The sequence below is a fragment of the Meleagris gallopavo genome, chromosome 1 (genome assembly GCF_000146605.3).
Source record: "Meleagris gallopavo isolate NT-WF06-2002-E0010 breed Aviagen turkey brand Nicholas breeding stock chromosome 1, Turkey_5.1, whole genome shotgun sequence".
In the NCBI taxonomy this organism is placed as follows: domain Eukaryota; kingdom Metazoa; phylum Chordata; class Aves; order Galliformes; family Phasianidae; genus Meleagris; species Meleagris gallopavo.
Window position 1 is genome coordinate 25526824 of NC_015011.2, and position 15289 is coordinate 25542112.

At 37.3% G+C, this 15289-nt stretch overlaps 1 protein-coding gene across 1 annotated transcript in view; it reads right to left on the reverse strand.

Annotated features, from left to right (window-relative positions):
• FOXP2 (forkhead box P2) overlaps nucleotides 1–7291 on the reverse strand; it is a 338892-nt gene extending 331601 nt beyond the window's left edge. The window contains exon 1 of the mRNA XM_010706777.3: nucleotides 7147–7291. The gene's annotated coding sequence lies outside the window, so the exon portion shown is untranslated. The remainder of the gene's footprint in view (nucleotides 1–7146) is intronic.
• Between the last annotated feature and the right edge of the window lie 7998 nt (nucleotides 7292–15289).

Here is a 15289-nt window from a genome sequence, read left to right on the forward strand (position 1 = left end):
TCAGGCTGTCACATGGGGCAATTTAAGAATAGGTTTCAAGATTGCTGAAAAAATTATCAATTTGAGGGGATATTTGCAACTCCTTTCAGTTCAACATAGATACGTTACCTGTAAGTATTCATATGGAATGTGTAGAGTTGCAATCAGATATTCAACTCAAATAAAAACTTAATCACACTGCTTTATCATGCTTTTATCAGTCCTACCTTACCAGAGAAAAATATCCCTCATTTCATAATGATGCCTTATTCACGTCATCACCTTTGGCAGTACACTTGTGAACAATTACTTTCAAGGGTGAAGCACTGAGAACCTTAAGAACTCACTAAGAATTGCAACCACCTCTATCAAACCAGACTAATGCATTAATTTCATTAAAACAAGGTCAAATATCCCACTAGTTTTATGTTTTTGTTTCCCTCTTTTTTTATGTTTTAATAAAAAACATAAAAAATATTACAAATGTTGTTACTTACATACATTAACTACATTTTATATTTTATACATGGCCCAAGACAATTCCTCTTCACTCAAGCAGCCCAGGCAAGCCAAAAGGTTGGACACCCATGCTTCATGTCTTAACATCTTATTGTCCAAAATACAGATGATGATATGTACAACAGAAGTCTCCTGAATTATCTGTCTTCAGCAAAGTAAGTGTTGCAAACATACTACACAATTGATACATGATTTCTGTCATCAATCCAACTAATGATTTCAATAGTCTAAGCAGTACTCTACAGGCTTTATGGTAATAATTAATTAATGTTTTCTATGAAATTTGTTGAAATCCTCAGATCAAATGTAGAGTGTTATTACAATTTATGCCATGGTTTATGCCCCCAAGGATCTCATCATGCTTTGTTAACTGTATATAAGAATCCCTTCATTACCATTCAAATGCTTCTACCTCTGAAGCATAACACTGCAGCTGTTTACCAACAGGCAGTAATCCTATAAAAACATTTACTGAGTTTATATGAAGAGAATTGTGTTCCATTACAAATACATGTTTCATACGTTTTCCAATCTCTCAACAGCTCAATGCCAGGGCATTGCAGCTGCACACAGGATGACACCAAAGTTTATAATGTTGCCATTTCAGCAAAAGGTGTCTGCTTGGCTGGCATTCTTATTTAGTTTATCTCCTACCTTTCACCTCCCTGTGTCCCATGAAAGATACTTCAAATTAAAGTAATACGATTCCATCTCTCACAAAGCAGAAAATTAAAAAAAATGACAGTTAGAATGGGCAGGTCATCCAATTAATTGATGTTCTCAACCAAGTAAATCAGAAATCAAACCATCCAAAAACCACTGGAGATAAGATGGCTGAACAACAAAGTGACAAATGTAAGCCAAAGAAATGAAGACATACTGGTAAAAAGTCCTCTTCACTTCCTTGCCTACTTTGCATCTCCAGACAAGATACAAGGCACATATGCAGTAGGAGAAAAACTATCAGTACATATTCACACTTTCTAAAAAATGCCTGTAACAATGAAAACATCCTTTCTTTTTCCTTATTTGAAACTTCAGACTGCCTTTGAATTTTGAGTTAGACTAACAAAATGATGGGGACTTGTTTTTATAACTTGCACCAAATGGGACGGAACTCAGAAAAAAATGTCTGTTATTAATAAAATAGCTTCCAGTTTATATGTTTGTGCTGAATACCACATGCTCTGTTACTTTTCTTGCAGTTGTTAGTGAGTTTCTTTAAAGGATACCGGTTAGGTTTCTACACCCAGCTTCATACGTTGGATCCAAACATTATAAACATACAGGTTCTATTCAGTCTGATCACTGTAATGGGTACAGGACAAAATGTCAATCACAACATAAAATTTGTACCTCAGTACAAGTATGCACAGTTCTTCACTGCTCAAACATACTCTGCGTAGTGGTACCTTGGCTGAACTGCCCTTTCCACTTTCTCAGAACTAGGTTATTCCTTTTGGTGTCATTATTTTTGTCATAATGCATAAAATGCCATTCAAAACTGAACATTCTTTAAGAGGCAGAAGGATAGGAATATTACAAATCCAACTCAAATAAAGCCAGAAAATCATACAATCATGGGAAAAAAAATCAAGCCTACAAAACCTGCATCAACTATACATAGGGCCAGTTTGTCAGTCTCAGTAACAACCATGTTGAGAAAGCATAGGTATGACAGTATTTCTAAGGAAGACACACTCATAAAGATTATTCAGTGGATATGAATTAAAGAAAATACTTAAAAATTATTTACGTGAGGTTCTTTCTCATCTCTGAGCACTTTTCTTTGTCCAATTTATAAGTATTTCTTAAAAAAAAAAAAAGACTTGATTCCTTTAGGCTTTATAAAGATTCAAGGAGTTAGGATTTCTCTTTTTCCGACAAAAAGATAGGAACAAAAGGACAGAAAAGATACAAAAAAAGATCCAAGATACAAAAAGGAACATAAAAAAAAAAAAGGAATAAAAACTTAACACACTTTAATGAGTTTAATTGATCATCCATCCCTAAACGCAAGCACAGTATTACTGCTTACTGTACGCAATCGTGCACATTCTTAGCATAATGCTACGATCATCTTTCAAGCATATGCTGCTGTTCTTTGTAGTTTTGTAACAGTGATGTTAAAAGTACATGAAATAATACAGGTAAACCTAGCTGTCCAAGGTCATTACTCACATAATACGGCAGTTAGCTTCAAAAAAATTACACCAGAATTTCTTTTTCATATGTCAATGTCCCAACTAAAAAGCAAATGAGAACTTTGTATGTTCCTTCTAATGCCTTTAGACCATTTGACTCCTCCAGTTCAAGGAAGTTCTCCTCATATACAGCCCTGATGCATGAACACAAGAAATCTTCATCGCACATTACCATCACATGTTGGGAGATGCAGTTGCCACCAGTCAAACTCAAATAGCACTTGAATTACTCCAAAAACATACAACACTTCAATACAAACGGAAAGTAGCATTTCATTCTAATTGTATTTAATATATTATCAATATTACTTGATATTAGAGCAAAATTTTGTCACCCAGTTACTTGCATTTAAAAATCAGCTTAAAGCACGCTTTTGTCTGTTATATTAACATCAGTTTTTTAATTCAACCTTTTATTGTAAGTAATACTAAATTTCAGAATCTCATCTCACTTTTACTAGAAATTAATTAACAACAATGTTAAGATATTTGCGCAAGATATAAGATAAAAAAAACTTAAAAATCTATTGATATTTCATAGATAATATTAAAATGGCATTTAAAGAGCATTATCTTAATGGCTGCATGCAATGCCTAAGCATTATGGAAAGTGATGTTTTGATAAGCTTGAATGTGTTACTGTAACCACAAAGAAATACATAATTCCAGAAAGAATTTGGTTTACTCATATGAAAGGAGGATGTTTTGGTCAATGCCAGTTATAACACTGCCACATCTTCATTATCACATTCCATCACAAGAGATGGAACTGACCTACCTTAACATTTGATAGAGAAGTTTAAAGTCTAAAGTTTTGCTGGTCACCTTAGCTTTTCTCTTATTGTCAGTGACAAAAAACGTGCATCTCCAAAGCTGTTTCATCTCATCTTAAGATGGACATATAACATTGAATGGATGAGTCCTCCTCTGGAAGCACCCACTTTTATTCACTGACTAGAGAAGTCTACAGCTCAGTCTTACAACGCCTAGCTTCCTAGACAGCTGAAATCAGGAGAGATTAATCACACTCTTGATATCATTCTCAAAGAGTACATGGGGAAAATAAGCCTAAACTGAAGAAAGAATCCATAACAAGCATAAAAATCAAAACGGACTGTCTCATAAAAATGCAAAAACAAGAACCTTCTTGCGAAAATAACAGGGATCTGTGCATTTAAAATGTCATGGAGTGTTTGATCTCCATGTCAGGACAGACTCAACCACTTACAGAAGCTTAAGAATACACAGGGAATATTTTGAGAATATGCTGACAAAGTAATATGCTTCTTCTGAATATGAGTAAGCATCAATTTGCAAAAGCTTATAAGTCAGTGCAATAAGGACAGACATTCATGGGCATAGCAAAAGCACATCTTATAAGCCATTGAAGCTTCACTCTTAAATTTCAAGTCTTTGCTCAAAAGCAAAGGAAAGAATTGTTAGACCTTTTTTTAGAGCTGATTTTTTTTCTCATTCTCAGAAACGATACACCCATCTCACAGAAGCTTTTGCAAAGATACTCAGCCTACAGCAAAACTGTGGACAGAAAAGGTCTGCAGAACTAATCCAAGCTGAAATTTAAGAAAACATAAATTTAAGGAAATTGTTCTTTTTTCCTCATTACATCTGACTAAACTTTGGGAAGGTAGATATTTCTGTTGTGGAATACTGGATCTCTTCTCCAAAGCTTTCTCCCTGCTTTTGCCTTTTTTTTTTTTCCAAACATAAAAGTATATTACAAATGTATCTTCTGTTCCATGCGTCAAATGAAGAAGTTTCACTTTTAAAATACCTAAAATCCACAGCACATGACTGTCCTTCTAACTGGGGCTCTAATTCACAGCTAAAAAAGACTTTCACAGACTTCAGTCTCATTTTCTTAGTTACACTCACAAGTCTTTAAATATAATTTAACACATTTCAGAAAGCTCTCAACTTCTACAATCTCTCATCTTTTACCAGAAGTTCAGTAGAACCCTAAACTGAATAGCTAAATAAATCAGAACCAGAAAAAGACAAAAAAATAAATACATTTCAAGATCACAAAATAAAATAGCAGACTCCTGTATGACTGCACTTAACTATAAATATTCCCAGAATCACAGGATAGCTAAAGTCAGAAGGGACCTCAGGAAATGGTTTAAATCCTTGGTCAAACAGAGTCAGCTAGAACAGATTGCTTGTTATTGTATTCCACTGGGTTTTGAGTATCTCAAAGGATGGAGACTCCACAGTCTCTTTCGGCAACCCATTCCAGTATTTGATCACTCTCAAGGCAAGGAAGTACCTTTATGTTTAAATGGACTGTTACGCACACGTATTCAGTATATATCCATTTCCTTTCATCCTGTCATTGGGTGCAAACAGAATGGAATAGTTAGGAAGGAACCTTCAAGAATGGCTGAGATCAACTGCCTGACCTCTCCAGGGCTAATGAAAAGATAAAGTACATTATTGAGAGCACAGTCTAAAATGGCTCTTGAACATTAACAGACAAGAGGCATCAACCACATCGCTAGGAAGCATTTTCCAGTGTTCCAGTGTCTTCACAATAAAGAAATTTTTCATGATGTCCAATCTGATCCTTTTGGTGAAGTTTTGTGACATTCCTGTGCATCCTGCCATCAGTTCCCAGAAGCAGAGCCCGGCACCTCCCTCTGTGCTTCTCCTTCTCAGAAGTTGTAGACAGCAATGAGATCACCACTCAGCCTCCTCTTCTTCCCAGTAGATATTGCAATGTCCTCTACCCCTCATCAGACATGCCTTCTAGCCATGTTTCCAGCTCTGTTCCTCTCCTCCAGACACTTTCAAGTATCTTAACATATAGTTATATAGTGGAGCCCACAGTATAGCTATACAGTGGAGCCCACAATATAAAAAAATATTTCCAGAGAACTACACATAATATTCAGTGTTGGTGAGGTTACACTAACTCTAAATATAGTGGGAGAATCACCTCTTTTTGACTGGTTGGCTATGCTGTGCTTAATATACCCCACAGTGTGGTCTGCCATTTGGCAGCCAGGCCACGCTGGTGGCTCATGTTGAGCATGCTGTCACCAGCAACCCCAAGGTTCCTTCCCACTGAGCTGCTCTCCAGCTGTCTATCTCCCAGCCTGTGCCTCTCTGGCATTGCTTCATCCCAGGTTCAGCACCTAGAATTTCCTTTGCTGAACTTCATGCCGCTGCTGGCTCTGTCTTATTATTATAACATGTTATATATTCTGCTGTTCAGGAGAACATTGTTTAAATTAGTCCAACTAGTAACCATACAGTATCACTCAGCCCATAGTTTATACTTGGCACTATACAAAATCAGGCTAGCATTTTGAAATTTCAGAAATTATGTATGTATATATGGATTATATAGTGTCACACTTACAATATAAATTACTGTATGAGATTTATTTACTTACTTGCTATTTGCAGTTTTGGAGATCTGAAATTTAAGTCATAAAGGATGTAAAAAATCCTGCACTGTCACAGTAGGAAATATACAGCAAAACAGAAGTTCCTGATTCGAAAAGAAGTTTCAAATTTTTCACTAAAATCTCAAGTCTCATAAGTCTCAAATTTTTCCACTCTTAAAAATGGCAGAGCACTAAAAACATCTACAAGGCCTGAGACTACAGCTCCCGAGCGATTTAAGCTCAAAAACCAGAGCATCTGCCAAAAGAAGCTATCGTGTCCTCCCCCACGCTTCTGGCTGCTAATTTCCATCCTCATTTCCCTTTGTACCACAGCCCTTGGACAGCCATACATGAGAAGGCTGGGATAAATCCAGCTGAAAACAAAACCCTACAGAGAATTGGTTATTTTCAGCCAGCTTCACTTTCGATATTTGTCACATAGCCATGTAAACAGCTACACACGCTGAGGGTGCATGAGGGTACACATGCAATACGGGGACGGGAAAAGAAGCTGGAAGCGCTTCTTACACAGCTGTAACAGGTTAAAGTGTTCACTGAATACTTTGGCTAAAGCTAAGCTGTCAACAGAGAGACACATGATATTGAAGGACTCACACAACATCTTCTTGGCATTACTTTTAGGATGAGATGGGTTGGCCTCAGCAGATGCTTGCTTCTCTACTAAGCGTTAGAAGATTCCAAGATGACTAACTGAGATGTTGTGGCTTTGTCCCCACATATGTAAATTAACCTAGATCTAGATGAGTTGAAAATGGTAGAAAGCCATAGTTTGGACTCTTTCAGCAATTCATTTTCCAGTAACAATTTTCATATGTGAAAAATAATTGTAGAATAGCCTACCATCACAAAAACATAGAAGGAGTATGTATTTGCTGAATGCTTTGCAAATTTAAACCATAATTCACATCCACAGGCAATAAATTTCAATGACATGGTTCTGTATTCCTCCTTAGTGAGCACATAATTCCCCAGTAGTAACAGTCACAACCACAGCTCCACCATAAATCACTTACATTTCTTTGGAGTCACTTAGTCACCTTGCTGGGTTGTGGGAAGGAATGGTCTTTTCCTCTTTGCTCAAACTGGTCTTCCTTCTAGAAGTGTCTTTCACTTCTATGGTTGATAAGGACAAAAAGTCCTTAGCTTTCACTTAAAGTTACCTACAGGTAAAAAAAAATAAAATAAAAAAAAGAAAAGAAAAAGAAAAGGGTATGGTAAGTACAAGCCTTCATGTTGATTTTATAACAAAGTATTACAATCACTTTTTTAAAACACTCATCAATACATTTATGGGCCACATTCTTATATGCATGCACTGTACACCTTGAAAGAAATCTCATGTTTTACATCCTTCTTTATATCAAGCACCCTGGAGTAGCAGCCTACTCCATGCCTGGGATTTGTTATAACAGAATCACTTTAAAACTAAGTCCACAAAATGAAAGATCATTTCAGATTCGCTTTTATTTGTTTTGCAACACCAAAATCTTGCATGCTTCTAGTAGGGCTTATGCAGACTACCACAATTAGTTCAACACAGATTTACTGGAAACCATTTTAGTTACCCATTACTAGCAAAAATTCAAATACGAATCTTCTGTTAAACAAAACATCTCTTCGTGTTTCAGAAAGTGAGACCTTGGTATACAATAGCTCCACAAAAAGGTAACTCACCACTCTGTCAGAGCCAATATAGTATATCAAACATTAGAAATTACTGAGAAAGGAAAAAGAACAAAGAAAAACACATTATTTTCCACTGTAACAAGCCCCATCTTGAAAAGCTTGCTCAGCTGTAGTGTCTCAAAGAGAATAGAGCACAACAAAACAGTAGTTAGAAAAAGTTCAAAGAAAACATACATCATCCACCGGTTAGAGTATATCTCGTATGAGGAACAATTCAGTATGCCACAACTAACCAGACCAGAAAATCGACAACTTAAGAGATTATACAACAGAAGACAACAAAAGCCTTAACAAAACTGAGATACTGCACAGAGATCATCCTTCCCTTGCTTCCTTGCGCATAGATTCAAAACAAAATGCAATAACTTCTCCACGAAGTAGGTAACAGACCTGTGGACTTCTTCCCAAGAATGCTGTTGATGTAAGGAGATTCCGTAAATCAAAGGGGGAAGTGAAGGTATCCTTAGAAGAGAAGCTTCACTGCTCCACAGCAGAATTCTGCTTGTGAAGGTTCTCAACACTTCCCTGTGTTTGTATCTACAACTTTATCCATGTGCACCCACTCTATTCAACATATATAAATGCAGTTCATTAGCATCTACAGGCCCCACGTTTCATCTCAAAGCAAACATTAAAAATCATATACTTTGAATTCCATCAGCTCTTCTTTTTTTTCCTTTTATCTCTAGGATACAGCAGTGTTTTTGCTTTATTTTGGGTAAGTGCAGATCAATTAAAATTCCTTCAGGGAAGTCTTCTGATCCAGCAGAAAGTGAAATGACTGTCATCAGGAGCAAACACATTTTGCTGTCAAAGAATAGCCTGTTACTTTTGAGAATAAACTCTCTTAATTCTATCCATACCCATCAGATATACCAAAACAAAATAGTTGTCTTGCTAGATATAGATCTTTCCACTTGTGAACTAAGTAACCCTATACGGAGACTTGTGCACTGGCATGTTATATGAAGCAGCAGACTATACTAGCACAAAAACATAGTGAGACAAAAATAACTTTGTTCAGATCTCAGTGTGCAACCAAAGTTCCTTTTGAAAAATGCAGAAATTGATGCCCTAATGTTTCACACAAAAATTTATCTTCCTCAAAATCTGTGCACAGATCTATTTATTCATGTTCTTTCCAGACCTTACAATGAAGAATCTGAATTACTGCTGCTTTTTTTTTTTTTCAGCTTGATATATCAAAGTATGCTTAGTATTCTATCTACACCCCCTCATCATTTCCACACTCCACAAAATCAGAGGCTGCTGTGATGCTCAGTTATGTTTGCTTCTCAGCTCAAATGGCTACAGAGAAGATGGAACAGAATTCACTGTACAACACATTGATGACCAAAGACCTGTGGGACTACAACAGCAGGTTAGGTCACCTTTTTATTCTACCCTTTGTCCAACTGCTCTGTCTGTTTAGAATGTAAAAACAAAAGGATAGGATTGTACCTCATCTAGCTCAAAAGGAATTCAAGTTCTGCTTGGAATCTTGCACAACATTGTAATATGAGGGCTGCTCCGAATATGATGCCTCCTATTTTATTATGCAGGCCCATGATATCAGAGGTGGATATTGCTGGTATGGTTGAACCTTTTCACCAGTATCCCGTTATATTTTGTTGCTGTGTGACAGATGGCAGCAGAAGGGCAGTCTGAAAGAATGGTGTCTGACACAGAAGCGAATATGAAGCAAAGGTGTGTCACTGAGTTCCACCAAGTGGAAAAAATTGCAACCACTGACATCCATCAACTCTTTCTGAATCTTTCTGGAGACCAAGCAGTGGATGAGCACATGTGAGGATGGTGCTGTTCAGCAAGGGTGACAGAGGGCCATCTCCACTAGTGCAGATTTTTGAGTACAACATGCAGACTCTTGTTTATCACTAGCAAAATTGCACAGCTAATGGTGGTGGCAGTGTTGAAAAAGAGTATTTTATAGTTGAGAATTTGCTTTATCAAATAGTGTGCACTTTGTATTTGTTGCAGTTTCAATGGAAATAAATAGGACGCATTATTTTTGGAGTGACCTTACTAGATGTAAGAGCAAGCACCTCTGAACAAGAGCCAAGTGTCTTGGAATCAGCGTATGAGCAAAGATAAGCTTGTTACAGATTTCAAGAATTTATGTTAAAAAAAATCAAATTCAGGAAGTATGGCTGGGCACAGTAAAGCAGGCAAAATACTACTGCAGGGCAAACCCTTTAAAAACATAATAATAATAATAATAACAATCCATAATTATTATAGCTGTAACTGCAATGGGAGGGAAATAAAAGCATGGGGCATGTCTTATAACACAGCTACCTACTGATTGCCAGATAGAAGCAAAGATTCTTACTCTTCCACACGTGGTCTTGAGTTACAGTGAAAACGTTTACAACATCTTCCCGTTAATGTGATCTCTGCTTTCTCATAGAAGTGCTCATAGCAGAGGGAAAGCTGATACACAATTACTTCAATTGCAAGTGCTGGGAATCAACAGTTATCCAAAACTTGGGTAAAGAATGCTTTTCTTTCCGCAACCATTTGTTATGTACTCCTTTGGAAAATTAGATGAGCACTCATGATTGGTTTAAAAATTAATTCCTTATATCCCCTAATTCTATTATACCCCTAAAAGAAATCTACTTGTTCCAAAGATACAGGAAGATATTTTTACACAAAGAATTTCTTTGCTTGTGCTTTGAATTTCTGAATAACCCAGCGACTCAAGTAACCTATAGGATTAAAGACACATACTGGTTATTTTGGGTATTACAAGCTAAATTTGAGCACAAACTCACACTGTTTCTGTAAGCTGCATAAGGCATAAAGCAAAAGCTACATAGGGTAATGTAATCTTACTAACATTACTGTTACAGGACTTATTTGGCCATTGATAAAGCGACGGTTGCATCACAAAGCCATCTCACATAACTATTGCTAAAATCTTCACAGCAGATATTTTTACAGAATACATTGTAAAAAAATGTCCTAGAGAAAAAATTATTTGAAGACTTACAAACAATTTCTCAATTATTTAGAGGCTGTGTATTATTTGTAAGAAAAATCCAATGGCTCAGATCTCTGACTACATATGCTATAACATTCCATTTTTGTACATAAGCATTCTACAATTTTACTTTCAATGACTAAAGCCCATTGGGTGAAACTAAATAAAAGACTAATGCAGGATTTGGACTGACACCCTATCATATAAACAACCAAGCACTGGTTTAAGACTGAATAATATTTACTCTATTATGTAATTGTGTAGTCAACCTAATGTACTATTTCAGACACGTGTCTTTACCACGCTGTTTATCTAAAAGCCTTTACCCAGAAAACTTATCTCACAAAAACAATCACTGTTTTACTAGCACATTTTGGAGCCTCTGTAAAAAACAATGCATTCAAATACAGCAGCAAAAGAAACAAACACATCTGCGGAAAGGTCCCTCTGAGCTAATCTATGATATTATTGTCCTAATCTGGAAACAGCATAAGGAGTAAACGAGATCAATCAGACTGTGAAGAATTAAAGAAGCAATGGTATTACACTACAAATTTCCTTAAATATTGTGTTAAACTGAAGGAAAATGCTTGGTTTTTCTGTAATTTAAGGAGATTGATATGCTGTGATGAAAACAGCAATACTTCAGAAATTCTCAGAGTTGGCATCACATCTTTTCTCTTATATAATGAAAAGATAAACATGGGAGAAATGATCACATAATATTAGAATCCATGCACCGTTATCACTAAGATAACCAATAACATTTCTGGTACGTTGATACACATATTTTGCAGGACAAGAAAGCACTAATTAAAATGTTGTAATTGTGTCCTGTCTTTAGTTGTATACTCTTCCTCTTGTGAATCTGGACAGACTTTAAAATAGAGAAATATTCCACATTTCTCTTGCTGATTTGCCTTAATACACATTGACCAGAAGCATACAACCTGAATCTGAATCACAAGAGGATGGACTGGAAGGAAAACACAGGTAAGACCTGTTTCCAAATAACTCCTCACATGGCCAGCTGTTTATAGTGCCAACGTAAACACTCTGTATGAAATAGATGATAACAGACAAAGGCTAAGTAGCTAGATCAGACCATGTGCCAACAAAGATATAACACTGGCTTTGGGACAATCAGATGGAATAGGGTGAAGGGTTGTTAAGCTGACATCTGGGCTTGAGGAGGTAAACAGATAGAAGCATCCTTCTGAAGGAGATCTTGTGGCAAATACAACTGGGAATATCTTTCTTCAGCAGTCCCCAGTGGGAAGCATGTCACCTACTTTCTCTGATATTCCTCCCAGCTTTGCCTGCCCTTCTCACTTCAGTAGTGGGGTTCCATTCCACATAGGGATACATAGCAGGATCTACAGACACAAATGCCAAGTAGATAGCTGTGACTCTGGAAATGAAACATCACACATTCTTTTCTAAGCTAGGACTTTGCAGTCAGTGCTGGCACTGACAGGGATATAGGTGAAATCTGAGTTTCAATTCTCAACCCACATCATTTCCAAATGTTTTTTTATCCTGTCTACCTGAGAACATCACTTATTTACAAACAATATTTCTGTGCTGCTGTGGCAATTTTAAACTAGGTGAATGGTACAGAAGGTTTCTGCAGAGGAAAAACAGGAGAAATTCCATAAAACTTTAATTCAGCTTCTTTTCTAATCCTTCCTCTTTTTCTTCTTTCTTTTGCCCCCCAGCCTCCCTTGTGCCATAGTTTTTCTCCCCTCCTGCAGTACAGTATGTGCAGACTATCCCTCTTGCTGGGAGCCAGAAGGGACAGCAGCACAAGAGGCAGCACTCAGTGACAGCCGGGATGCCTCCTTGTCACCAGAGGCAATGCCAGGACACAGGAAGGACTCGGACTGGATGGAACAAGGGTCAGCGATGCTGAAAAGGTACAAGGGCATGAGGTTTGAAAAACAGACAAGGGCTGATAAATGCTGGGGATGTGCCAGACAGTAGGAGCAGATATTTATCTGAGGAGAGGATGATTTGGATTGTTAACACAAAACAGGGGAGGCCTAATCCAAACATGTGAGCAGCAGTGCGTCTGAAGGAACTTGCTCTTGGGAACCTGTAAATAGGAAGATCTCCTTGCGTTACCTTCAAATCCAAAATTTGCCTTCTGAGCTTTGGTAGACCAGAATGTAATTAATTGGTAGTCCGGAATGTAATTAAACATTCAGACTGTGGAGTTTTCCTGGAAAATTCTATTTATTTTACTGTATTCATTATATGGGTTGGTACATACCTCACAAAGTAGTGTGAGTCACCTTTTTTTGACCAATCGCTACTTGCACCACCCAGTTCATTTTATACATGCTGAGCACGAGGTGGTTCTGGGGGATAATGGCAAGATTTCCAGGCAGGATGCAGCTGCAGGACAACTTGAGCCAATCTAAACTGGCCAAAGCAGCCCTAGCTTCCCTCACCTTCCTCTTCAACTCCAGCTGCAGACTCCCACTCCTTCCTTGTGCTGACTTGGACATTTGCAAAGCTGCAAGGTGAGGCAGGTCAGGGAGCTAAATTATGTGAAAACAGTCCTGCAAAAAGAAGTGATCAACTTTTGATCAAAACTGGGAAATCTCTGCAGGTTCTAGAAGGGGTATGGCCAGGCATGAAGGTGGGACCGCACAGCTGGGACGTGGGAGGCTTGCACTGCTATGAAGCACACCCTGTGCCTCTCAGGGTATATTCAACACTTCTTCTAGAAATGGACATAGCTAATTGCGTGCTTCAGCCCCCCATTTCCAGCACTGCTTACCTAGCTGTGACAACGCAAGTGTTCATGGAGTATGATCAGCCCCACCACAGATTAAGAATCTAGGCAAAAATAAATGTGGCAAAATAAATGCTGTTCTCCACCTGACAGGGTTTAACTTGCATACCCACAGACAACAATGCGAGCAATTTCAGAGGTACAGAAATGAGCAAAAAGGAACCAAAAGATGCTTTAAGCCCACAATACCATTGAAGAAGCATTTATTACACAATGACTTAACTAGCCTATGGACTCCACCAACCTAAAAGTATCAAGTAGAGCTGCACCCTCCCCAGCACTACCATGCCCTGCTGCCTCCCCCCTCACTCCTCCGCAGGCTACAAAGATGCACTACAAACTGACGATCTGCACTACAAATAAGACAGAAGCACAGTCCTCAGGGTATAGCTATAGGTGTGCGCTCCATCATAGCAATCCCAGCTACCTAGGACACTAGCATTGAAATACAGAAGCTACTTTTTTTGGTTTACGTGTCTTGTGTCTTGGGGAACTGGGTCCCATGATGAGAGAGGACATACACATACAAAGCTGGCATGCTTTGCCACGTTATTACAGCATCTCTACATAGATACGTACATACTTGAGATCAATTATCCTAGTGTTAGTATTTGCATTATAAAATAAAAACTAAATCAGAGTAAAATGCTAAGTTCCTTAGCTTTAAAATTAAATGATTCCATAAACATTGAAAAGAGACTCTAAATTCTACTCCATCTCTCTCTTTATTTTAATTATATTTGATTTGGACAATGTATTTATCACAGTTTTTTTTTCCAGATGACACATCACTGGTTTATCTAATACAGAGTCTGAAACAGACACTCACATTGCATATATCATTTATATATACGAAAACAATATACACACAAAAACAATTGCAGACCATAATTCTACTAAGCTATTGTCCATTTTTAATCATTTTGTTTAATAGACAGAAGGGTAATCATTGAATAAAACCTTAATTTCAGCTATCAGTTTATAAAAGAGCAATCAAGCATTCTACGAAGGAATTCAAAGTTCAAGAAATTCTTTTCCTTATTTAATAATTTTAGATTTTTCTATATATTTATTCATTTTCCCCACAATTAAAAAAAAAGAAGAGAGAGAGAGAGAGAGAAGAAAAACACTTACAAAAAATAGATGGGAGAAATACCTTATCTGCATTTCTCTTGCGATTCTACTTGGACAACAGTATTTCCTAAACGTAGCCTATTCACTGCTGGATATGTAATTACCTTCAGTTCATAGTCTAGACATTAATGCTTTCGTAGTATTTAAGACTCCTTGTAACATGCTTGCTGCTTTAAGTAAGCAAGGCTAAATCTTGACCAGATAAATTAGCAAAGAATGCAATAAAAGCTGCAATAAAAGAACTTTATCCTCCAAACCTTCAAGTTGCTGCTAAATGAGATTTCTTTGAAATGCAGATCAGTTGAACTAGATTAGTGAATTTTAGCTCCTGTCAACATCATAACAAAATACAAATACAATTGTTCACTGGCCTTATCTCCATGCTTCCATCTGCTGCCTTGTTATTTACTTTCCTTGATTTACTATGCAGATCTAAATAAGACACATCAAGGAGGGCTTACAACACAATGGCTTCTTAAGCTTTACATCACGGTATTTGAAACTGAAGCCCTGAAAGGGCTGCCATCAAAGA